This window comes from Chiloscyllium plagiosum, unplaced genomic scaffold, assembly GCF_037043375.1.
Source record: "Chiloscyllium plagiosum isolate Xiang-an unplaced genomic scaffold, Cpla_swu_hap1 HiC_scaffold_35, whole genome shotgun sequence".
Lineage (NCBI taxonomy): Eukaryota > Metazoa > Chordata > Chondrichthyes > Orectolobiformes > Hemiscylliidae > Chiloscyllium > Chiloscyllium plagiosum.
Genome location: NW_028270173.1, coordinates 56,248,491 through 56,272,730, shown reverse-complemented (window position 1 = coordinate 56,272,730; position 24,240 = coordinate 56,248,491). Strand labels below are relative to the sequence as shown.

Genomic DNA, 24,240 nt, shown 5'->3' with positions numbered 1-24,240 from the left:
GACTCCATCGCCTTCACCTTCGTGAGGCCTGGGGTTGGAGCGTCCAGAATCGACCGCCTGTAAGTTTCGCGGGCGTACGCCTCCTGTTTTCCGACGGCCTCCTTGCGGCAGGTGTCATGCATGGACCATCACCTCGTGTGGGCGGAACTCCTTCCGTTCGGCGCCAGGCTCGGCTCCGCATACTGGCACTTTAACAACCTGCTGCTGGAGGACGAGCGGTTCCGGGACTCGTTATGTCATTTCTGGGCCGGCTTGAGAAGGAAGCGGGGAAGCTTCCCCTCCCTGAGGCTCTGGTGGGACGTGGGCAAGGCTCACGTCCGCGTCTTCTGTCAGGAGTACGCGAGGGGGTCAACGAAGAGGCGGAAATCCAGGATCGGGGAGTTGGAGAGGGAGTTGCTCGACCTGGAGTCACGCCTCGGTCAGCCCGACGTGGACCCGGCCCTGCGCGGGGCGTACGAAGAGAAGAAGGCCGCGATCCGGGACCTGCAGCTCGTCGGGGCTCGGGGCGCGTACGTGTGGTCGCGGATCCAGCTCCTCCAGGAACTGGACTGCGGCTCCCCCTTCTTCTACTCGCTGGAAAAAAGGCGTGGCACCCGTCAGCAGCTCCTTGTGCTGCTGGCCGACGACGGGTCCCTCGTCTCAGATCCGGAGGGCATCAGGGCCCACGTCCGAAACTATTACACGGCTCTGTTCTCTCCGGATCCGTCCAGCGAGGATGCTCGCAGAGTTCTGTGGGAGGACCTGCCGCAGCTCAGCCCGGAGGACGCCGGAAGGCTCGACGCTCCTGTCACCTTAGAGGAGCTGACCGGCGCCCTCGACCGGCTCTCGAGGGGCAAAACCCCGGGGCTGGACGGGCTGACTGTGGAGTTCTTCAGGGCGTTCTGGGACGTCCTGGGGAGCGACTACGCACAGGTCCTGGGGGAGTGCCTAAATGCCGGACAGCTGCCCCTTTCTTGGCGCAGGGCGGTCATCGTCCTGCTGCCAAAGAAGGGGGACCTTCGTTCGCTAAAGAACTGGCGTCCGGTCTCCCTCCTCAGCACGGATTACAAAATCTTCGCCAGGGTGTTGTCTTCTCACCTGGCCTCCGTGCTGGCCCACATGATCCACCCGGACCAGTCCTACACGGTCCCGGGCCGGCGGATACACGATAACGTCCACCTGGTCCGGGACCTGATCCATTTCTGTCGACGGGCTGGTCTGCCGAGCGCCTTCCTGTCTCTCGACCAGGAGAAGGCGTTCGACAGGGTCGATCACGAGTACCTGCTCGGGACTCTGCGGGTTCGGGACGCAGTTCGTCGCCCGGATCCGACTTTTGTACGCCACCGCAGAGTGTCTGGTTAAAGTTAACGGGTCCCTGACGGCGCCCCTTCGCTTCGGGAGAGGAGTGCGTCAAGGCTGCCCCCTGTCCGGCCAGCTGTATTCCCTGTGCGTGGAGCCTTTCCTGCGCCTCTTGCGGAGGAGGTTGTCGGGGCTGGTTCTGCGCGGCACGGGCACGGGGGTGGTCCTCTCGGCCTACGCCGATGACGTGCTCCTCACTTTCACCGACCCGGCTGACCTGGGGAGGATGCGCGAGTGCCAGGCCGTGTACTCGGCGGCGTCTTCCGCCAGGATCAATTGGGCCAAATGTTCCGGACTACTGGTCGGCCCGTGGCGGGTGGACTCTCTGCCGGAGGAGTTACGGGGGTTCAGCTGGAGTACCACCCATCTCCTCTACCTGGGGGTCTACCTCAGCCCAGCTGAGGAATCCTGGCCGGCCAACTGGCAGGAGCTGGAGGCCAAAGTCTTGGCTCGCCTAGGCCGCTGGACAGGACTGCTCCGAGTGCTATCTTACAGGAGTCGAGTGCTGGTCATAAACCAGCTGGTGGCCGCCATGCTGTGGTACCGGCTGGTCACTTTGGTCCCTCCTCCTGGCTTTGTCGCTGACATCCAGAGAACGTTGGTCGATTTCTTCTGGGACAAAAAGATGCACTGGGTCGCCGCGCAGGTTCTGAGTCTCCCTATTGAGGAGGGCGGTCAGTCGCTGGTGTGCGTCCGCACCCAGGTCGCGACGTTCCGCCTTCAGACCTTGCGGCGATACCTTTACGTCGAGCCTCCTCCTAGGTGGTGCCCTGGCGACGTATTTTTTCCGCCAGGTGCGTAACCTCAACTACGACACGCAGCTCCTGTTCGTCGACCGTGACGGTTTGGAGGTTGCCATCAAGATGCTGCCTGTCTTTTACCAGGACCTGATCACTGTCTGGAACATGGTCGAATCGCGTCGCGCCTACCCTCCGGCTGGAGTAGCGGCTGTCGTCAGGGAGCCGTTGCTCAGGAATCCGCACCTCCGTACTCGCGGGTTCGAGTGGCTGTCGGAGGGGAGGGCCGCGGCGGCGAGGGTGACCAGGGTCGGGGACGTGCTGGGTGCCGGGGGCCTGGGCTGGACGCTGCCGCAGGACATAGCGAGCAGGGCAGCGGTAGACGTCCGGTACGTGGCCACCGCCATCCGATGCCTTAAAACAGCGGTGCTCGGACCCGACGTAGTGCACCAATTGGAGGACGCTCAGGTGTGCGGTGGGATCCCGTCCGCGCTCACCCCAGCCCGGACGGAATTTCACATTGGCCCCAAGGTCCCTTACTTCCCGCGGGAGCCTGTGCCCCACAACCTGAGCCACCTCCAGAATTTTAATTTTGTTCCCTTTCAGGGGGTAAAAAGGCGGGCCCTGCATAGACTGCTGCTGCACACCGTCCACCTCTTCACCACCGGGCGGTGGGGATCCCCAATGGAGGGCTCTCTACGCGGGAGTCCTCCCCCTTTCTCTCGGGGATCTGGGGTGGAGGGTGCTGCACGCAGCAGTCCCCTGCAACCACAGATTGCGGTGGTTCACGGACTCCCAGCCCAACTGCTTGTTCTGTGGCGCTGTGGAGTCCATGGACCATGTGTATATGGGGTGTGGGCGTTTGCACTCCCTTTTCGATTTCCTGAAAAACCTTCTCCTCTGTTTTTGGCTGCACTTCAGTCCCACGCTCCTGATCTTTGGGCACCCGGTACGGAGGAAGGAGGGCAGGTCTGAAGACCTCCTCGTGGGTCTGCTCCTGGGCCTGGCCAAACTGGCCATTAACAGGTCCAGGCAGCGGGCCGTGGAGGGGGTCGTTCGGGCCGACTGCCTGCCCCTCTTCCGCGGTTACGTTAGGGCCCGGGTGTCCTTGGAGAGGGAGCATGCGGTGTCCACCAACACCCTGGAGTTGTTCAGGGAGAGGTGGGCGCCGCAGGGAGTGGAGTGCATTATTTCCCCCTCCAACTCTAGTCCCTGCCCTCCCCTTCACCATTTGATCACACAGCATTTCCCTTTGATGTGAAGGGCAGTGCTTCTCACTGGCCACCCTGGTGTTTTCCTATCTTCCTGGTGGTGGAGATTGAATAAAGATTCGTGCACCTTGTGTCTCTCACTGTGTCTCACACCTGCACACACCCAACATGGGTGCTGGGGAAAAAATAAAAAAAAGGAGACTGTACACAGCATTGCCTTTTGTGAAGGGCACTGCTTGTCACTGGCCACTTGGGTGTTTCCTTTCTTTCAAAAGAGAGAAAAAAAGAAAAAATAAATAAACTGAAGATTCGCCACTCGGGTGTTTCCTATCTTCCTGGTGGTGGAAATTTGAATAAAGATTCATGCACCTTGTGCCTCTCACTGTGTCTGACAGCTGCACACACACCATGGGTGCTGGGGAAAAATAAGCACTACTGCAGTTCGGCGGTAGTGTGGGGGGTTTAAAAAAATAAACAGCCTCAGAGATTCTGTTCACTCTGAGAGCTGGCTCTTGAGGGAGCTGGATCAGTGTGTGTGTGTGTGTGTATGTGTGCGCAAGGACGCTCCTCAAAAAAAATAAAGTGGAGATTCGCCACTCCTTTCTTCCTGGTGGTGGAAATTTGAATAAAGATTCATGCACCTTGTGTCTTTCACTGTGTCTCACACCTACACACACACAACATGGGTGCTGGGGAAAAATAAGCACTATCGTAGTTAGGCGGTAGTGTGGGGGTTAAAAGAAAAAAAAGGAGGAAAAATAAAAAAAAATAATAAAAAAATAAAATATACTGGAGATTTGTCACTCGGGTGTCTCCTTTCTTCCTGGTGGTGGAAATTTGAATAAAGATTCGTGCACCTTGTGTCTTTCACTGTGTCTCACACCTGCACAGGCACACCATGGATGCTGGGGAAAAAAATAAGGAAAAATAAATAAATAAACAGGAGCATCAGAGGTTCTGTTCACTCTGAGAGCTGCCTCGGAGGAAACTGGACCAGTGTAGAGTGAAGGACTCTCCTTCTTGTTTGTAAAAAAAGAATAAACAGGAGTGTCAGAAATTCTCTTAAAAAAAACAAAAAAAAACTGGAGATTCAGAAGGTCTCCTCAATTTAGTGACTGGCTTGGAGCTGGTTGGTCAGAGCCAATGCCCTGTGCACATGTAATTGAAGGGTGATTTGGTGATCAAATGCCAGCCTCTGTGTGTTATTTCAAGCTGTGAAAAGTGCACAATCAGCATGCCTCACACAGGCAGTGGGAGAAGCCATATCCAGAGTGGGATACAGCCCAAGTGAATGTGTGATGCCGTAAATTTAGTGCACTGTGGAACCTCAGCGCACAGGGGAAGAGCTGCTTTCTGTTCATAGCTTGTAAGGGTTTATAAGTCGTGGGTGACATGTTCAGTGACGTTAGAACAATTTGTGACTGTTCAGAAACTGAAGTGATTCATATGCTCATGCATCAAGAACTGGGTAACATTCAGTTTAAAGCAGGGATGGTCAAAGGTAAGAATCTGAGCATGTTTTAAAGGTGGGGATAGAGGAGACGGGGTGTGAGTTACTAGACTGGGAAGTCGTATCACAGGCAGACAATCAATGGAGCAGTACTAGATGTGGTTTTATTCAGTGAATCACATGTCAGGAAGTGTGACATCCTTGTCCCAGGTGGGGCCAAGAGGTCTAACACATTAATTAAAGGTCTGTTTCAGCACTGTAGGGGTTCTATGATACAATGCATGGACACTATTCAGGCGCAGGGACACTATTCAGGCACAGGAACACTATACAGACACAGGGACACTATTCAGACACAGGGACACTATTCAGGCACAGGGACACTAATCAGGCACATGGACACTAATCAGGCACAGGGACACTATACAGACACGGGAACATGAACTCAGGTTGTTGCGGTTGCTCCAAAACTCAAGATGTGACTCCTGTGAAGGCAAAAATGGCTCCAACGTTCAGAGAAAATAGCCTGCAGTTGTTGCTGGGTGGGAAAGAAGATATATTCTCTTCTTCACCGATTGCGTAAGGCCAGCTTGGCTCGCCTGGCTAGCTGATTCAATAGAGCATGAGACTCTAGGTGCATTCATAGGGGTGTCATGGTGGCTCAACAGTTAGCATTGCTGCCTCACAGCGCCATGGACTTGGGTATTCAATTCCACCCTCAGGTCTGTTTGGAACTCTCCCTGTTTCTGCGTGGGTTTCCTCCCACAGTCCAAAGATTATAAAGCAACAGTGTCAAAAATGGTGCCGCTCTTGTGGCTTGGTTTGCCTTCTCTTGTTCTTGAAATAATCACACCTAGCTGTGCTGATTTCCCTACCCAGAGTGGACAGCTTCACTGAGATCATAAAATCCCAACAGTGTGGAAACAGGCCTGTTGATTCCACACCACCTGCCAAAGAGCATCACACCCAGTCTCATACCCCTAAGCTATCCCTGTAACCCTGCATACACCTGCTGTACAGTGGAGTCACCAACTGCTCAGCCCTGTGGATTCACTCCAGAGTGCACTCTCAGGAAATGTCATTGAGCTCAGTGGCAACCAGCAGTGAAAACCTGGATGAGAGTGTCACATTCCTGGAGGATTGCTGAACTCTCTGGCTTCAGCTACCCTCCTGGATAGCCATTCACTTACTGTTCTCCAAGATTTCCTGGTTAGCTCTGGAGTGACCACTTTTAGGGAAGTATCCGAAAATATCCTCAGGCGTGTAGTGCATTGGTGTGCAGTGACTCGAACTGCTGCCACCTACTCCTTGAGCTTGTATATGGACCTGATGATGCCAGGGCATGGGAGAAGCATGCACATATAGCTGCCCATCGTAGTTGCTGTCAGTGTCCAGCAGCATAACCAGTCACTTTGACAGTTACTGTGTAAAGTCAGTGAAGGGCTCAGGAGGATCTTGGTTGGGTGCTCATGGTACCAACTGGGTGAATAGGTGTCAGGTTGGTGAGGTGGATGGTGTGTCAGGTGGGTGGATGTGAGCTGGATGTGATGAATATATGGTTCAGGTGGATGAGTGAGTAGAGAGCCAGGTAGTGGAATGTCGGTGGGTGAGGCTATTAGAGTGCCATATGGGTGAGTGAGTAGAGTGCCAGCTGAGTGAGGTGGGTGGGGTACTAGATGAGCAGAGTGCCAGGTCTTTGGATACTGCGGAGCCAGGTAATTGAATTGGTTGCTTTGCATAGGTCGGGGTTTAGATGGGGTAGTGATTGCATTAAGTTAGGGCAAGTATTGTTTTGGCTATGAATGGTGAAATGTCAGACTGAATGTTGAAAAATGCTTTTTGATTTCATGAACTTCTGATTGGTTTCGAAAGTAAATGTATAAATAATGATGGAGCTCTGGTGATGCTGTTCAATCGCTAAGACATTTCCCCAATTCAGATGACTTCTCCCGCAGTTTCCTCCACACCAATCCTGCTACCCTTTGTAGCAGCCTCCTGACTACTAAAACACAGTTAGATTGCTAACTTGGCCAAACAGCAAGGGATGCTGGGTACAATGGCCAAGTAAAATGCTGAAATCATGAAACCCACATAGCAGACACAGTGCAAACACAGCAGCCAGGTGCTAATGACATTAGCAAAATGTAAAAGGCACAGAGAGATGGCACACATGCAGATCTGATGTCTATATTCTGCACACTGCTGAGGGAATATCACCTTAAATGGTTGTCAGCTATAAGGAGACGATAGAAAATCCCAGGCTGTTTTCTTTGGAGTGGCGGAGACTTGATCGAAGTCTACAAAATTATGAGATGCGTAGATAAGGTTGACAGTCAGAATCTTTTTCCCAGAGGTGAATTGTTTAAAATAAGGGAGCATCCATTTAGGGTCAGAGAGGGTAAGTTAAAGGAGATGTGAGGGGCAAGGTTTTTTAACACTGAGGTGATAGGAGTATGGAATGTGCTGCCAGGGATGGTAGTGGAGGCAGATAGGGTCGTTTAAGAGAATTTTAGATAAGCACAACAATACGCAAGGAATGGAGGGACTTAGACCGAGGGAAGGCAGAAGGGATTAGTTTAACTTCGTGTAATTTTCAACACAACATCATGGACCAAAGGGCATGTTCCTTGCTGTACAGTTCTATGTTTTCTGTTTTAGGTTCTATGTTCTAGTTTCTATGTTTCTAAGACATTTATAAGTGCCTGTGTTCTAACATCATTACAGTTCACTGTGAGAAGAAAACAGCTCTGACCACTTATATAACTGAGATTGTTTGAGTTTGTTTGGAAAAGTGACACTTATAAGGCCAGCTCTGACTAATCATGTTTGACAGAAATGAACATAATCAAGGGGAGGCAATGGCCAAGTGATATTATCGCCAAACTGTTAATCCAGAGACTCGGCTAATATTCTGGGAACCTGGGTTTGAATCCCACCATGGCATATGGTGTAATTTGAGCTCAGTAAAATCTGGAATTAACAGTCCAGTGATAACCATGAATCCATTTTCAATTGTTGGAAAAACCCTTCTGGTTCACTAATGTCCTGCCATCTGCCAGGAATCTGCTATCCTTAGCTGGTCTGGCTGACATGTGATTCCAGCTCCACAGCAATGTGGTTGATTCTTAACTGCCCTCTGGGCAATTAGGAATGGACAATAAATGTTGGCTTGCCCAGCGACATCCTCATCCTGTTAACAAATTTTTTTAAAATTCCTCATGGCCAATAACCTGACCAGACACAGTGACAGATGTGTGACAATGAATATATGGATGCCTGATTCAGCCAATTTTCGATGAGCCAGAAGAGCAGCCTGCCTTCTCAGACAAACCCAAACAAACTTACTCCACCTGCCGAGAGAGTGCTTACGGTTATTTTTCATCATCATTATGCACCAGTGAGCTGCACCCACCAGGTAACCGCACTGACTTTCAAGTTGGGATTGACACCATCTAGTTTCTCTCCAGTACCTGGGAGTATCACAACCCACAAGAAATGAAGTAGATTTGGGAGCAATGAGTTGGAAGTATACGAATATAGGGTCCTTGCCACTTGCCAGTGAGATTCAGAACTTGGCCATTAAAACCTTGAGAGGTAATCTGACTTCTTCTCTTAACATTGCGAATAAAATATTTGCATTTGCATGGTATTTTCCCAAATTTCTTGCCATTGCTCACGTTGCATGCGCTCTGGACCTTACACCGGACGATTTTGAGAGTGCACCAATTGTTGGTGGGCATGCCCTGTCTGCCTTATTTGGAGGACTATAATTCAATAGCTGGGATGTTTCTGCTTGAGGTCTCTTGGCTCATGTCAGACATATAGATAAAATATTCCATATCTGCAGCTTATGATCTTCTGACCATTAAAATTAATGTCTGGAAAAAATCATAGGTTAGAAATATGACATTTTTTGTGTTCTCACTCCCAGAATGTGCTTTCAGTATAAAACTATACAATATGTCAAAATATACTTGCTGCTTGAGTTTAACTGCACACATCACATTTACTCAATGTTCACAGCATGTCAAGTATTTCACCAGTTGGCAGTTTGACCTTATATGACACTTACCGCATGTCCATTCTGATGTTGTTGAATCTCAGACACAGAATTAAGGAAAGTACGTTATTCTTTGCTTAAGTTTGCAAAGAACTCTCTTGCCTCTTCTTCTGCTCTGTTTTCCAATGCCTGCCTTATCAGACTTTGCTTCCTATTTTCACATGTTATCACATTTAGTCTTATAATGATGATAGCTCATGCCACACCAAGGACAACGACTGAAATAGTAGAGGAGAAACAGAATAACCAGGAATCCGAACATTAAACCGATGAGCTGTTAAGGAATGGGTGAAGAGAAAATAAAATAATATAAATAACCATTCACCAAGACTGTGCCATTGCTCTGTCACTGAATCATACCCCTTGCTGTTAACATTCCCAAGAATGCCTCGTTAAAAGTTGAGAAAAAATTTTCCCGCAGTGGGAACATCAACTGTAACATCTTGATTGCCATCTCTCTTGAGATCCAAGATACTCTTTAGCCTTAAATGGCCCATTAGGGACAATTGTTTCTGCACATATTCACCTGTCTGATAAATCTGGCTGCTCTGTTTAACACTTCTGGTGTACATCAAGTTCTTTTTAATTCATTTTCTTTTGCCTCAACCATCAATTTATCATCTCAGTTGTAAACAGAAACCAAAAATGTGTGATAAGAGGTTCTATTTCTGGTGTCATTTCTAGTAGGTTATTTGGTTATTGTGTTTGTCAAACCAATGCCTCGATCCACTTGCCCTTACCTTGTTCTGGATTGCAGCTGAACAAGGTCGTGTCCACACCTTGACCACTCAGTCAATCTTTTAATCTGCTGGTAGCTTTCTATACTTTCCCCAAAGTTCACATGCCTCCATTCATTGCTTCTCCTGGTAGGAATGTTACTTTAGTGTTGACTTTCCGTCATGGACTTTTGTGATAAAAATCCTCAACCTTTGCATTGGTATCACTTTGTCTATCATCATCAAGTACTTTATTGACCATAATCTGCTCTTCATAATTGTCAAACATAAGTTTAAGATACTGTAAGTGTGAAGTCAATCCTGATTAACCTTGATGAATGTCCCTTAACAAATTGATACCATGTTGGATAATTACTGACTACCCATTACACTCTATCATTTTAACCAGACATTTTTATATTTCTAATCCTCTCTTTTATAGTACACTAAATCCCCAGAATTAAAATTTATCTGTGAAGGCTTGCTGAGTTTTCTCAAGTCATAGATTCAGTGAGTTGCACAGCACGGAAACAGACCCTTTGGTCCAGCTCGTCCATGACCACCAAATATCCTAAATTAATCTCGTCCTGTTTGCCAGCATTCAGCCCTATCCCTCTGAATCCCTCCTATTCATATACCCATCCAGATGCCCTTGAAATGTTGCAATTGTACCAGTGTCCACCACTCCCTCTCGCAGCTCATACCATCCTCTTTGTGAAAATGTTGTCCCTTAGGTCCCTTTTATGTCTTTCCACTCTTACCTTAAACTGATGACTTCTAGTTTTGGATTCCCGTAACCTGGGGAAGGACATTGGCAATTTCACACCATCCATGCCCATCATGACTTTATTCAGCCTCTCCCTATAGCGCAAGTCCTCCAACCCCAGCAACACCTTTCTAAACCTTTTCTGCAGTCCTTCAAGTTGAACATCTTTCCTAAAGAAGGGAGGCCAGAACTGAACACAACATTTCAAAAGTGGCCTAACCAATGTCTTGTTCAGCTGCAACATGACCTCCCAACTCCTCCACTCAATGCACTGATCAATAAAGGCAAGTGTACCAAACGCCTTCTTCACTTCCCTGAGCGTTAAGGATGTAATGATTAATGTCATGAGGAACGACCTCCAACATGAAGCTGACCTTGTCTTGGGCATAAATCAGATATGATTCTAATTTTGACATTATATGAGTATACAAACAGAATGTGTGTGTGTAAATGAAATATAATTTTATTCTTAAACAAAATGTGTGTATGGATAAGTGAGAGTATGTGGGATATGAGGGTATTATGTGGGTATGACAGAATGAGTGTGCATGATATCTGCATGTGTGGTTTTGAGAGTACGATTGAGGCTGCATGTAGGTGAATGTAATTGTACACGAATCTGAACGCGCAATTTATTTCACACTTTTATCATCCGAAGCATCCCAAACCTCTCCAACCCTTACTACACCTCCAAACCATACTCTTACATCCTTTTCAAATAATGCCCTAATTTCAACTTATGCCAACCTTTGAACAATGATCCAAAGTACTCTCATTGTGCTAGGCTCAAAGCCCATTCAATTCATCCCTTCCTGCTCAAATCCCTTTAGCCTGATACCTGATCCACTTACAATTTCGAAAAGACCATGATTGAATATTATTAAAATTAATTAAATTAATTAATACTTACTCATCAACAGTCGAGCATTTATGAGATATTATTTTTTAAGTAAGATTAAATGTCCTTCATAAAAAGGACAATATTTATCTTTAAGATCGTTGCCACAGATGACCTGACATAGGGAGCTGTGTGGTGGCCAGGTTTTTGGAAGCTTCTAAAAGTGGATAATAATGGACAAGCCAAGGAATACCTAATATTGCCAAAGCTTGCCAAAAAAAAAAGAGCAAGGACCACAAATTCTCTATTTGCTGAGTCTAGGTCTGCCAGATAACAAAGTATTTGAGACAAAACAATTACAGATACTAGAATCCAAAGTAGACGAACAAGAGGCTGGATGAACACAACAAGTTAGGCAGTATCAAGAGGTGGAGAAGTCAATATTTCAGGTATAATCCTTCTTCAGGAATGGAGGTGGAAGTAGTGGGAGCTTTGGATAAAGAGAGAGAGAGGTGATGTGTGAGGTAGGGACAGTGACAGAATGGTGAGGTAGTAATGGGTGAACATAGGTGTGCATATGATCTGGTTGGTCAATGGGAGGAATGAATTGGTTGGTTAATAGAAGGAAGGGTTGGTATGTGGAATAGAAGGGAGGAGGCACAGCTGTAGAGGAAGTCAGGGGACGGGTGGGAAGGTTATTTGAAATTGGAGAGCTGAATGTTGAGTCCTCTGGGCTGTAGGCTGCCCATGTGGAAGATACGGTGTCCTTCCTCCAATTTGTGGTCTGATTCACTGCACGTCCAGAGCCCTGATGGACACAGTAAAAGATGCCAAGCTGCACGACGTCTTCAGCGCCGCTGCAGATGGAGCGCAGCGTAGATACACCTGGTCACGGGCAGACGGGTCTATCCGCTCAAGGATAGATTACCTGTTTGTGTCCCGAACGCTCTCGGTCAGATCCACCGACGTCAAGCCGGTGTTCTTCTCCGACCACTGCCTCCTCCTGGTAGTAGTGGGGAGCAAGGAAATGGCTGAGGAACTGAATGATTACTTCATGTCAATCTCCACGGTGGAAGACATGAGTAAAATCCTAAAAATTCAAGAGAGTGAGGGAGCAGAGCTAAGTATGGTGGCCATCACCAAGGAGAAGATGCTAGAAAACTGAATGGCCTGAAGGTGGATAGGTCACCTGGACCAGATGGACCACACCCCAGAGTTCAAAGGGAGGTAGCTGAAGAGATAGTGGAGGCATTAATGGTGATCTTCCAGGCTTCACTAGCATCCGGGAGGGTCCCAGAGGAGTGGAAAATTGCCAATATGACACCCCTGTTTAAAAAGAGAGTAAGGCAAAAGACAGAAAACTATAGGCCGATTAACCTAACCTCAGTTGTGGCTAAGATTCTGGAGTCCATTGTGATGGATGAGATTTCTGAATACCTGGAAGTGTGTGGTCAAATAGGACAGTGTCAGCATGGTTTCATTAAGGGGAGGTCATGCCTGACAAATCTGATAGAATTCTTTGAGAAAGTAATGAACATGATAGACCAAGGACAGCCAATGATCTAGTCTTCAAGAAGGCCTTTGACAAGGTGCCGCACAGGAGGTTGCTGAGTAAGATGAGGGCACATGGTGTTCGAGGCAAGGTGTCAGCATGAATAGAAGCCTGGCTGTCTGGCAGAAAGCAGAGAGTGGGAATAAAAGAATCTTTCTCAGGATGGCAGCCAGAGACAAATGGTGTTCCACATGGCTCAGTGGAACTTTTCACTTTATACATTAATGGTCTAGATGAAGGAACTGAGGGGATTCTGGCTATGTTTGCAGACGATATAATGATAGGTAGAGGGACATGCAGTATTGAGGTGGCAGGGAGGCTGCAGAAGGATTTGTACAGATTAGGAGAGTGGACAAAGAAGTGGCAGACGGAGTATAACATGGGAAAGTGTGCAGTCACGCACTTTGGCACAAAGAATAGAGGTATGGACTATTTTCTAAATGTGGAGGAAATTTAGAATTCTGAAATGCAAAAAGACTTGGGAATCCTAGTCCAGGATTCTCTCAACGTATATATTTGCAGGTTGAGTCAGTAGTTAGGAAGACAATTGCAATGATGGCATTTATTTTGAGAGGACTTGAATATAAAAGCAGGGATGTACTTCTGAGACTCTTTGAGGGTCTGGTCAGACCACATTTGGAGTATTGTGCGCAGTTTTGGGCCTCATACCTCAGGAAAAATGTACTGACCCTGGAGCGTGTTCAGAGAAGGTTCACAAGAATGGTCGCCAGGTTTGAAAAGCTTAACGGATGAGGAATGTTTGATGACTCTGGATCTATAGTCAATCAAGTTTAGAATGACAAGGGGGAATCTAATTGAAACTTACAGAATACTGAAAGGCCCAGACAGAATGGATGTTGGGAAGATATTTCCATTGGTAGGAAAGACCAGGACCCAAGGGCACAGCCTTAGAGTAAAGGGAAGACCTTTTAGAACAGAGATAAGAAGCCAGAGAGTGGTGATTCTATGGAATTCACTGCTACAGAAGGCTGTGGAGGCCAGGTCTTTGATTATATTTAAGATGGAGATAGACAGGTTGTTGAATGTCAAGGGGATCAAAGGTTATGGAGAGAAAGTGGGAGAACGGGGTTGAGAAACGTATCAGCCATGATTGAATGGCAGAGCAGATTTGATGGACCGAACGGCCTAATTTCTGTTCCCATGTCTTATGATCTACGTTTGTGGGGGTGGTTGCTGCTTTAGACTAGTGGAGCGAGGAATGGAGATGATACAGTGCAGGGCTGTCTGGGTGACAGAGGTGGGAAAACACGGTGTTTGAAATAGGTGGACATCTTGGATGCTTGGGAATGGAATGTCACCTCATCAGATTGGATGCGACAGAGACAGAGGAATTGGGAAAATGGGATGGAGTTTTTGCAGGATTATGGGTGGGTGGTGGTTTAGTCCAGGTATTTATGGGAGTCTGTGGGTTTATAGTCAATGTCAGTCCATAGACTGTCACTGGAGATGGAAACGGAGAGGTCAAGAAAAGGGAGGGAGGTGTCTGAGACAGACCACGTGATTTTAAGGGTTGGGTAGAGGTTGTTAGTGAAGTCGATGAACTGCTCTAGGTCATCCAGGGTGCAGGATGCAGCATTGATGCAGTTATTGATGTAACGGTGGAAGAGTTGGGGCAGAGTACAATGTATGTACTGAAGAGAGACAGTTCGACATAACTGACAAAGAGGCAGGCATAGCTAGGGCCCATATGAGTGCCCACGGCCACCCCCCAAATTTGGAGGAAGTGGATGAATTGAAGGAAAAATAATGAAGGGTGAGGACTGATTTGGCGAGGCGGCGGAGGGTATTGGTGGAGGGGACTGGATGGGTCTCTTTGAGAGGGAAAACCTGAGGGCCTGCATGCCATCATTGAAGGGTATTGACATGTATAAGGAATGCACATCAATAGTGAAGATGAAGCACTGGGGGCCAGGGAACTGGAGATTTCTGAAGAAGTGGATGGCATGGTTGGTGTCCTGGATGTAGGTGGGAAGTGCCTGGACCAATGGGGAGAGGAAGAACTGAGGTCGATGGGGCAGGAACATGGGGAGGTGATGGGTTGGGCAGGGTAGTTGGGCTTGTGGGTTTTGGGGAGCAGGTAGAACCGGCCAGTGCAGGGATGGTGGACAATGAGTTTGGAAGCTGTGGAGGAGAGATCACCGGAAGCCTTGAGGTCATGGACAGTGTGGCTGATAATGGTCTGATAGGCCACTGTGGGGTCGTGGTCAAGGGGAAGGTAGAACGTGGTGTCACAAAGCTGGCGTTTAGCCTCTGCAACATAGAGGTCCATCCTCCAGACTACCCCAGCCTGGCCTTTGTCAGTGGGTTTGATGGTGAACCAAGGGTTGGTGTGTCGGGAGTACACGTTCAGACGTGGTGAGGTTTGAGTAGATGAGGGGGATGCGGAAGTTGAGGCTGCTGATTTACCAACCTGGAGTTGAAATTCAGTGATTCCAGTTCGCTGAAAGCAGGATTTCAGGAAGTGTTTTCACACAAGAGGTGCACAGCAGATGGTGCTGGCAGCTTTGGTAATTCTAATATTCTAATAACAAAAGATAACTGATTAAATTGATTGCGTAAGAGTATATGTTAAGGATCTCTATCTTCCTCTATTGCTGATGTTTCTAATCATGAGATTGAAGTTATTTTGTCAATATCAACAGATTATCAATTACAGTTCAAATGTGTATCAGTGGCCAGTGGCAGAACTGAACCTTCAAAATCTTTTTATTTTAATGATGTGCAGCAACCAGAGCAAGCAACAACAGAAGAATGATCACTGCAGAAACAAAGCTGTTCCAAATGATTCTGTGTTCTGCTGGAAAAGGAAAGTGGCCCTTTAGCTATTAGAATTACCAAGGCTGCCTGCACCATGTGCTGTGCATCTCTTTTGTGGAGAAATTTCATGAAATCTGGCTTTCAGTGAACTAGTATGAGTGAATTTCAACTCCAGATTGGAAACTCTCACTCTCCTGCTCTCTTAAAATGTTGTGAGGTATTAACCATTCTGTTAGGCCTTAATATTTTGTAGTGTATCACTCTTTGTCCTATGTAATGTGTATACACCTTCCTGAGAAAGGTTTGTGTGAATGCATGATTCTTCTTTTCTCACATAAATAGAATATTACATTACAAAAACAGAATGCGCGCACACACACACACACAAACATAATTTTGGGAATACGTTTCAGCCACATCCACTTTAAACTATCCTGACTGAGGATAAAAAGGAAGAAGAACTGGGTTCGTGTTCAGCCTGTGTCTACCCCTGACTGCAACACTTACCGTCTGTCAAAGCTTTAACTACATTTAGCAGTCCCATCTTGAAACATGCAGTCCAGAAAAGGCAGCATTGTGAATTAAATATCACATTATAACACATTCAGCAGAGATACAGAAGGAAATAGTGATGGGGGGGTGTCTGTACTTCTTCAAGATAACATAATGGCAATAAACATGGCGATGCAGATATTAACAAAAGAGAAGGTCAAATACATATAAATAGAGATAAAAATGTAATAAAGGATTCATCACACTCATGCTGTAGTCTGCATTCCATTAAATATTTGAAGGGAGTAAAAGAAAGAAATATTCAGACAGACTAATGAATTGAGTATGAAACAGAATCTTGGGGGGCTGATAGTTTCATCTACCCTGATATTAATTCAATACAAGAGATATGTAAATGAGTGTTATTCCTAAAATATTTATGGGGTCATTTCCAACCCATTATGCAATATCTATTAAACAAATACTTGTATATGCTACTGTTTTATTTAATTGGAAATGACCAAGAGCAGATGAATTAAGTAAAGTTGGCAAAGCATTGAACCAATTATAACCACGCTACAATCGGGGTTTTAAGATAAAGATAGGATGTAATTATGAGGAAAGCCAACTTTATAAATTGAGAGAGAAAAACCTGATATCATTGGCTAAGAATAGAGTTTTAGGAAGTAAAATGTGCAACTATGTTGGTGAGCAACTATAAATAAAAACAATAAATAAAATGGTATTCAACAGAATTCAGAAAATCTATATTCCTCTGAAAGGAGAGAACAAGGTGAATGCCAATGGAATTCCAGGGAACAATTGAGGGCTCAGAGAATGCATCTATTAAATACATAGATAGCTCAGGAGAGCTGCCCAAAGACATTGGGAAAGACGTTAAAAATTCAGGATAGCAAATATAAATATAAACTGAGATAGTCAATTGTTAAAGAATGTTAAGCAAAATAGGAGTTTAAAAAAGCCTAAATCCCAATATAGTGATGGAAAGACAGCACAAATAATAAATAATTACTATAGGCTGAATTTTCCTACTTTTTGGAAGAGTGATATTTTCAGTGAGTGTCATACAAGCTTTCCTGCCTTGGGCCCAGCTGACTGTTCCCACACAGTTTTCCACAGCTGATGTCATTCATTATGCTTAGTGAGAGGAATATCATTAAATGTCAAGAGGTGGGAGATGTTTGTCTCTTACTGGAGATGATCATTGCCGAGCATTGGGTGGCATAAATGTTCCTTGCCACTTGTCAGCTCAAAGAAAGCCAAGGGCTTATGCTTATGCCCGAAACATCAATTCCCCTGCTCCTCGGATGCTGCCTGACCTGCTTTTCCAGCACCTGTAAATGTAAATGGAATGTTTACATATGTATGGCATGTCCAACTGTACAGACCATTAAAGTATTTTATGAATAAAGTATATTTTTGAAATAAAAAAAAAGAAGGGGTGTTGTTGCCAATATCAAGATGTACAACCCTCACGTCCCAGCAGCAGATGCCCTGACCTTCTTGAGAAGATATGTCCAGGTCGAGGGAGAGAGTACCGATGTGGTCGATCCTTTCGGGATCTGGACCAGCAAACGACAGGTCAGGGTAACCCTGAGGGTCGATGCCAGTGGGAACATCCTCCACCCACCCTCCAGCTTTGCCATCGGAGGAAGCAGAGGTTACCTGACATACGCAGGGCAGCCGAAAGTGTGCCGAACCTGCGGGAGGTCAGGCCACATGGCGGCGGATTGCAAGGTGACCGTCTGCTGAAACTGCAAGCAGGAAGGCCACCCGACCAAGGAATGTAAGGAGGCCAAGAACTGTAATCTGTGCGGAGAGGCGGGCCATATGTACAGGGCCTGCCCAAGACGAGGGGCCGCCACCTACGCACAGATGGCCGGAGGTGGCAACACGAGCCGTGGACCACCTAAGACCAGCAAGGTACCACAAAACAGCACGGGAACGGTGCCTGGAGGCACCCAGAAGGAAGGGCAGGCTGTAGCGGAGCAGACGGCAGTCAGCGGGGAGGTGCAGCAGCCGATCTAAGCTCCTTCAGGACAGACGGAGGAAATGGAAGAGGAGGGATGAAAGGAGGCAGAGGATTGGATTACTGTCAAAAGCAGGAAGAGGAAACCTCCCAAAGCCACCCAGTGAAGGGGGAAGCGACACCTACACGGCGAGGATACAGGTTCTTCCGACAGCGAGGACGGGCGCAAAGAAATGGAATGTGTACATATGTATGACATGTCCAGTTGTATAGATCAAACTATTTATGAATAAAGTATATTTTTGAAATAAAAAAATGGTTGGTACTCCAAGGACGAGGCTATCCCATTGCACTTCAGGTGTGCTGACGCCTGCGATGTCCCCAAATGTGGGATACTCAACTGCAAAATTTGTGGTATTGGGGGACTGCGTTCGCGCTCTCCCCCGGGACGCACATCGAGACGAAAATCAACTGTGCCTGGAGGATCATCAACTTGGTGAAGGACGCTCTCTGGGTGGTCCGAAACTTGTTGGTCTTCCAGCTGAAGGAGTTGACCCCGACTGAGTGCTGCAGACTGGCACATTCCATGGTCCAGGACTACGTGGTGAGGGACGCGCTGAAGCCTGGGGCAGCTGCCGCCAAGGCGCGGTGGGGAAAGACCACTGTGTAAAGCCTGCCTGCCTAACGAAGAACAGGGGGCCCACGCAGTCATTTGGGCTCTGTTGGCGCCTCAGCACAATGTAATTGCATGAACCTGTAAATAAGTATGATTACACTGTCTCGATACGCAAAGAAATGGAATGTGTACATATGTATGACATGTCCAGTTGTATAGATCAAACTATTTATGAATAAAGTATATTTTTGAAATAAAAAAATGGTTGGTGCTCCCAGGACGAGGCTATCCCATTGCACTTCAGGTGTACTGACGCCTGCGATGTCCCCAAATGCGGGATACTCAACTGCAAAATTTGTGGTAGTGGGGGACTGCGTTCGCGCTCTCCCCTGGTTTACAAACCAATGGCACAATCTGAATTGTGGTTTTTCTGGAGGCAGTGCTGTTATGCTGCGACCTGTCTTGTCACTGCTACGTTAACACCCAAGTTTGCTCGGGCAGTCTTTGGTATATCTTTCTTCCCTCTCCAAGCAAGAGCCGTCCTAACTTTAAAACCGTTAAGCCCACCAAACCTCTGCTGCTTATGTGACCATTTCCCTCTATTTCCTCACTTTCTCTCTCAACATGCTGCTTAACCACCTTCCCTCTTAACTGCTCTCAGTCACCATCTGCTCCATGTCTTACCACCGTTTGCTTCTTCGCCAACCTACCAAGCAAGGGCACCAACACCCTGAGCTACAAAGTGCAAAATCCAGCCCACCTCACGCCTGGGGGGAGCAATGCCTCATCTTCTGCCGTCGGACCCTCCAACCACACAGCATCAATGATGACTTCACCCGTTTCCTCATCTTCCAACCCCCACCTCATCTCAGACCCCACCAGCCACTTGACGTCCCACCTGTCCATTTCCTTCCCACCTATCCACTCCACACTGACCTATCCCCATCAATGCTCCCCAACCCCCACCCACTTGCATGTACCTATCGCCTTCACAGCAAGTTTCCCCCAGCTCCACAACCACCTCCAGTCCAATTACCGCTTTCGCTCCGCTCCAAGTCTCCAGTCTGCTCCAATTCAGCTCTCAGACTTTCTGTACTGATCCAGGCCTCAGCCATCCTGTACTGATCCAGGCCTCGAATCCTGCCCCATCCAGCTCTCAGCCATTCTGTACTGATACAGGCCTCTAATCCACTCCAGTCCAACTCTCAGCCACTCTGTACTAATACAGGCCTCTAATCCGCCCCCATCCAGCTCTCAGCCATTCTGTACTGATACAGGCCTCTAATCCACGCCAATCCAACTCTCAGCCATTCTGTACTGATACAGGCCTCTAATCCGCCCCCATCCAGCTCTCAGCCATTCTGTAGTGATCCAGGCCTCAAATCCGCACCAAATCCAGCTCTCAACCATTCTGTCCTGATACAGGCCTCTAATCCACTTCAATCCAGCTCTCAGTCATCCTGAACTAATTCAGGCCTCGAATCCACTCCAATCCAGCTCTCAGCCATTCGAGACTCTTGCAGTTCTCCATCGGCTCCTCTTCAGCTCTCAGCTGCTCCGCACTGATCCAAGCCTCTGGCTCACTCTGTTCTGCCTCACATCTGCTCCACACTGATCCAGGCCTCCAGCCCCCACCCATCCACTCCTCTCAGCCTCTCCACACCACACGAGGCCTCCAGTCCACTGTGTGCTGGGTCACAGCAGCCCCGCACTGATCCAGGTCTCCAGCCCACTTTGTTCTGCTGCACAGCTGCTCCGCAGTAATCCAGATATCCTAATTTAATCTTGTCCCATTTGCCAGCACTTGGCCCTTATCCCTCTGAACCCTTCCTATTCAGATGCCTTTCGCATGTTGTACCAACCTCCATCACTTCCTCTGGCAGCTCATTGCGTCCACGCAGCACCCTCTGTGTGAAATAGTTGCCCCCTAGATCCCTTTGAAATCTTTCTCTTCTCACCCTAAACTATGCCCTCTAAATTTGGAATTCTTTACCCCAGGGAAAGCAGCAGGTAAATCAGACACGGAAGAAAAGGACGATTACATTTTAATCACAGGCCAGTTTATTTTACACAGAGGGTGGTGAGTGCTCGGAATGTGCAGCCAGACGAGGTGGTGGTCTCAGTTTCGTGTCTCATCCAACATCATGTTGAGAAATATGTTTCCCTGGCACCCTTAATCTTGAATGTGATTTCAACCTGAAGTCACTAATCTGATTGAAGAAAGATTTGCAAAGCTGCAGCTAAACATTGTAGAAAGTCGAGGTAAATTGGTTTGAAAAAATGCTTCTAGTTTGACAATCAAAGATTGTAAGTTGCTTTTATTCGCGTTGACATCAAATTCCGTCGAGTGTTTGAAAACAAAGTTGGAACTTTCCCTCCTGTTTTTCCGCGAATCAGCCTGAAGGAAACAGGGGCGGGGCGCGTCCTTTTAAGGGATAGATGCAGATAAGCAGCGCAGGCGCAGCCGTGGGTGGTATTTGAGTAAAACGGGAGTCCTGGAGACATTCGGTGATCCATTTGAAGAATGAAGCTGATCGACAGGCAGGGCAGGTTGGGGAAGTGAATGTTCGATGTTGCAAAAGTGAGTGAGTGTGAGAGTGAGAGGGAGCGGCTGTTGTGGGGTGTGAGCGAGTGTGAGTGCTGAGCATACTTACCTGGCAGGGGAGATGACATGATCATTGCGGTGGCGCTCCCAGGACGAGGTTATCCCATTACACTTCGGGTGAGCTGACGCCTGCGATGTCCCCAAATGCGGGATACTCGACTGCAAAATTTGTGGTAGTGGGGGACTGCGTTCGCGCTCTCCCCTGATTTCCAAACCAATGGCAGAATCTGAATTGCGGTTTTTCTGGAGGCAGTGCTGTTATGCTGCGACTTGTCTTGTCACTGCTACGTTAACACCCAAGTTTGCTCGGGCAGTCTTTGGTATACCTTTCTTCCATCTCCAAGCAAGAGCCGTCCTAATTTTAAAACCGTGAAGCCCACCAAACTTCTGCTGCATATGTGACCATTTCCCTCTATTTCCTCACTATATCTCTCAACATGCTGCTTAACCACCTTCCCTCTTAACTGCTCTCAGTCACCATCTGCTCCATGTCTTACCACCGTTTGCTTCTTCGCCAACCTATCAAGCAAGAGCACCAACACCCTGAACTACAAAGTGCAAAGTCCAGCCCACCTCACGCCTGGGGAGAGCAATGCCTCATCTTCTGCCGTCGGACCCTCCAACCACACAGCATCAATGTTGACTTCACCCGTTTCCTCATCTTCCAACCCCCACCTCATCTCAGACCCGACCCTCCACTTGATTTGTCCCACCTGTCCATTTCCTTCCCACCTATCCACTCCACACTGACCTATCCCCATCAATGCTCCCCAACCCCCACCCACTTGCATGTACCTATCACCTTCACAGCAAGCTTCCCCCAGCTCCACAACCACCTCCAGTCCAATTACCACTTTCGCTCCGCTCCAAGTCTCCAGTCTGCTCCAATTCAGCTCTCAGTCTTTCTGTACTGATCCAGGCCTCAGCCATCCTGTACTGATCCAGGCCTCGAATCCTGCCCCATCCAGCTCTCAGCCATTCTGTACTGATACAGGCCTCTAATCCACTCCAGTCCAACTCTCAGCCACTCTGTACTAATACAGGCCTCTAATCCGCCCCCATCCAGCTCTCAGCCATTCTGTACTGATACAGGCCTCTAATCCACGCCAATCCAACTCTCAGCCATTCTGTACTGATACAGGCCTCTAATCCGCCCCCATCCAGCTCTCAGCCATTCTGTAGTGATCCAGGCCTCAAATCCGCACCAATCCAGCTCTCAACCATTCTGTCCTGATACAGGCCTCTAATCCACTTCAATCCAGCTCTCAGTCATCCTGTACTAATTCAGGCCTCGAATCCACTCCAATCCAGCTCTCAGCCATTCGAGACTCTTGCAGTTCTCCATCGGCTCCTCTTCAGCTCTCAGCTGCTCCGCACTGATCCAAGCCTCTGGCTCACTCTGTTCTGCCTCACATCTGCTCCACACTGATCCAGGCCTCCAGCCCACCCTGTTGTGCCTCTCAGCCTCTCCACACCACACGAGGCCTCCAGCCCACTCTGATCTGCCTCTCAGCCTCACCACACCACACGAGGCCTCCAGTCCACTGTGTGCTGGGTCACAGCAGCCCCGCACTGATCCAGGTCTCCAGCCCACTTTGTTCTGCTGCACAGCTGCTCCGCAGTAATCCAGATATCCTAATTTAATCTTGTCCCATTTGCCAGCACTTGGCCCTTATCCCTCTGAACCCTTCCTATTCAGATGCCTTTCGCATGTTGTACCAACCTCCATCACTTCCTCTGGCAGCTCATTGCGTCCACGCAGCACCCTCTGTGTGAAATAGTTGCCCCCTAGATCCCTTTGAAATCTTTCTCTTCTCACCCTAAACTATGCCCTCTAAATTTGGAATTCTTTACCCCAGGGAAAGCAGCAGGTAAATCAGACACGGAAGAAAAGGACGATTACATTTTAATCACAGGCCAGTTTATTTTACACAGAGGGTGGTGAGTGCTCGGAATGTGCAGCCAGACGAGGTGGTGGTCTCAGTTTCGTGTCTCATCCAACATCATGTTGAGAAATATGTTTCCCTGGCACCCTTAATCTTGAATGTGATTTCAACCTGAAGTCACTAATCTGATTGAAGAAAGATTTGCAAAGCTGCAGCTAAACATTGTAGAAAGTCGAGGTAAATTGGTTTGAAAAAATGCTTCTAGTTTGACAATCAAAGATTGTAAGTTGCTTTTATTCGCGTTGACATCAAATTCCGTCGAGTGTTTGAAAACAAAGTTGGAACTTTCCCTCCTGTTTTTCCGCGAATCAGCCTGAAGGAAACAGGGGCGGGGCGCGTCCTTTTAAGGGATAGATGCAGATAAGCAGCGCAGGCGCAGCCGTGGGTGGTATTTGAGTAAAACGGGAGTCCTGGAGACATTCGGTGATCCATTTGAAGAATGAAGCTGATCGACAGGCAGGGCAGGTTGAGGAAGTGAATGTTCGATGTTGCAAAAGTGAGTGAGTGTGAGAGTGAGAGGGAGCGGCTGTTGTGGGGTGTGAGTGAGTGTGAGTGCTGAGCATACTTACCTGGCAGGGGAGATGACATGATCATTGCGGTGGCGCTCCCAGGACGAGGTTATCCCATTACACTTCGGGTGAGCTGACGCCTGCGATGTCCCCAAATGCGGGATACTCGACTGCAAAATTTGTGGTAGTGGGGGACTGCGTTCGCGCTCTCCCCTGATTTCCAAACCAATGGCAGAATCTGAATTGCGGTTTTTCTGGAGGCAGTGCTGTTATGCTGCGACTTGTCTTGTCACTGCTACGTTAACACCCAAGTTTGCTCGGGCAGTCTTTGGTATACCTTTCTTCCATCTCCAAGCAAGAGCCGTCCTAATTTTAAAACCGTGAAGCCCACCAAACTTCTGCTGCATATGTGACCATTTCCCTCTATTTCCTCACTATATCTCTCAACATGCTGCTTAACCACCTTCCCTCTTAACTGCTCTCAGTCACCATCTGCTCCATGTCTTACCACCGTTTGCTTCTTCGCCAACCTATCAAGCAAGAGCACCAACACCCTGAACTACAAAGTGCAAAGTCCAGCCCACCTCACGCCTGGGGAGAGCAATGCCTCATCTTCTGCCGTCGGACCCTCCAACC

At 47.9% G+C, this 24,240-nt stretch overlaps 2 non-coding genes and 2 pseudogenes across 2 annotated transcripts; all 4 read left to right on the top strand.

Annotated features, from left to right (window-relative positions):
• Window positions 1-18,235: 18,235 nt before the first annotated feature.
• On the top strand, window positions 18,236-18,374 carry LOC122547659 (U1 spliceosomal RNA; annotated as a pseudogene).
• A 423-nt stretch (window positions 18,375-18,797) lies between these two features.
• On the top strand, window positions 18,798-18,936 carry LOC122547658 (U1 spliceosomal RNA; annotated as a pseudogene).
• A 2,254-nt stretch (window positions 18,937-21,190) lies between these two features.
• Window positions 21,191-21,354, top strand: LOC148140959 (U1 spliceosomal RNA). The gene has a single exon (XR_015753208.1). It is a non-coding gene; the product is annotated as a U1 spliceosomal RNA (small nuclear RNA).
• A 2,302-nt stretch (window positions 21,355-23,656) lies between these two features.
• Window positions 23,657-23,820, top strand: LOC148140958 (U1 spliceosomal RNA). The gene has a single exon (XR_015753207.1). It is a non-coding gene; the product is annotated as a U1 spliceosomal RNA (small nuclear RNA).
• The last annotated feature ends 420 nt before the right edge of the window (window positions 23,821-24,240 follow it).